The sequence below is a fragment of the Trichechus manatus genome, unplaced genomic scaffold, assembly GCF_000243295.1.
Source record: "Trichechus manatus latirostris isolate Lorelei unplaced genomic scaffold, TriManLat1.0 scaffold00212, whole genome shotgun sequence".
Taxonomy (NCBI): Eukaryota; Metazoa; Chordata; class Mammalia; order Sirenia; family Trichechidae; genus Trichechus; species Trichechus manatus.
The window spans coordinates 3,651,322-3,652,992 of record NW_004444148.1 but is presented as its reverse complement, the minus strand read 5'-3'; the positions used below and the strand labels follow the sequence as shown (position 1 = coordinate 3,652,992).

Here is a 1,671-nt window from a genome sequence, read left to right as displayed (position 1 = left end):
CTCCAAGGCTTAGGGAAGAGACATAAGCCACAGAAGGATTCCCTCAGACTTTTTTTCCCAAATGTGAAATGCAGGACCTATAATAAGAATAGGGCCAAAACTGAGGCATGGCGGGGATGTCCTGCAAGAAACCAGGATTTCCAACTTTCTAGAGTTTTTTGAAGGGTTGTTTATCTACTAAAGGAAATCAGGGAAAGGCAAACTAGTAAGTAGATTTATAAATTTTATTATCTTGAGTCAAAGAAAATGACTCAAGCATGTGAATGTTTCCAGTGTAGCTGGGAGTGGGGTTAGGGTTCCTACTTCCAGAAACACACAATCTCTTCTAGGTCTTTATTTCACCCCAAATTAGCCATAGAATCTTTTCTTACTTTGCAAGTTAGTCAAATTTATATCAGCACTTACTTGGAAAAGTCCTAAGAATTCCAAACAAATTTCTGTCCTAGAAACATGTCATTTATGTCTCTCTGTGAATATATCCTAAGAACACAGAAAGACTTGTGCAAACATGGCATTGTACAATATTAATAAATAATTATCCATATCCTGACATATTTCCATAAAGTTAAAGAGAGGTGAAATGTTGTTATCTAAAAACAAAAACAAAACAAAACAAAAAAAAAACTCTGCTGGTGAGAAAAAAATTAGAAAGAAAATATCAAGTTTAATATATCTGTTGATCTAGCATATGTCATGAAGAGACACTCTAGAAAAACCATCTGCAAATATTTGTTGACTAATGATTAGTGGTAGAATTCTCACCTTCCATGCAGGAGGCATAGGTTCAATTTCCAGCCAATGCACCTCACGTGCAGTCACCATCGGTCTGTCAACGGAAGCTTGCATGTTGCTATGATGCTGAACAGGTTTCAGGGGAGCTTCCATACTAAGACGGGCTAATAAGAAAGGCCTGGTGATCTACTTCCAAAAATCAACCATGAAAACCTTATGATCCACAGTGGTCTGAACCATAATAGATCATGGGGATGGTGGAGGATCAGGCAGCATTTCATTCCTTTGTGCGTGGCATCGCCATGAGTTTGTGTCCAACTTCACAGCACTCAACAACAACAACGATGATCAGTGTGGAAGACCACAGAGTCATATTTCATTTGTAATAAAAATGCAATGAGATTAATCTTTACACACTTCTTTAACAATTAATTTACAGCTGGAAAAAATAGTCCCTAGATTGTAAGGCTCTGATACTTTTACCGTTAGGTCAGTGGCAATGGTTAAATTATAAAAACTGGTCAATTAAATATAGCCTTAAATGGAGAAGTGTTTTAAGATTTGCCATTGTGCTTGTCAATAAGCCCAAATTAATTACTGCATTTTTTTCTATGACTTGAATTACTAGATGAGAATGTAAAAGATCATTTTGGTGTTTAACAAATTGGGAAAGATATACTTTCCTATATAGAGATGGTAAGGATTTTCTGCTAATGCAGGTCCTGTTTCTGTCTGCAATTCTAAGTGAATGTCAAGGGTATCTGAAAGAATTGTAGCAGATAGAGAAACTACATAGCTCTACTGCATTATGCTGAAAAGGCAGCCAGAGTCTATGATAGTACAGATCTAGATTAATGACTAGCCCACTCGGGTATCCTCCTTTTAAAGGGGGTGAGATCATTCTAGAGCAAGTATATTCCTTTAACTATGAGTGGAGGA

The 1,671-nt window shown here is 36.8% G+C and overlaps 1 protein-coding gene across 1 annotated transcript in view; it reads left to right on the top strand.

Moving 5' to 3' along the window:
- FGF10 (fibroblast growth factor 10) overlaps positions 1–1,671 on the top strand; it is a 99,186-nt gene that overhangs the window by 84,474 nt on the left and 13,041 nt on the right. The window lies entirely within an intron of this gene.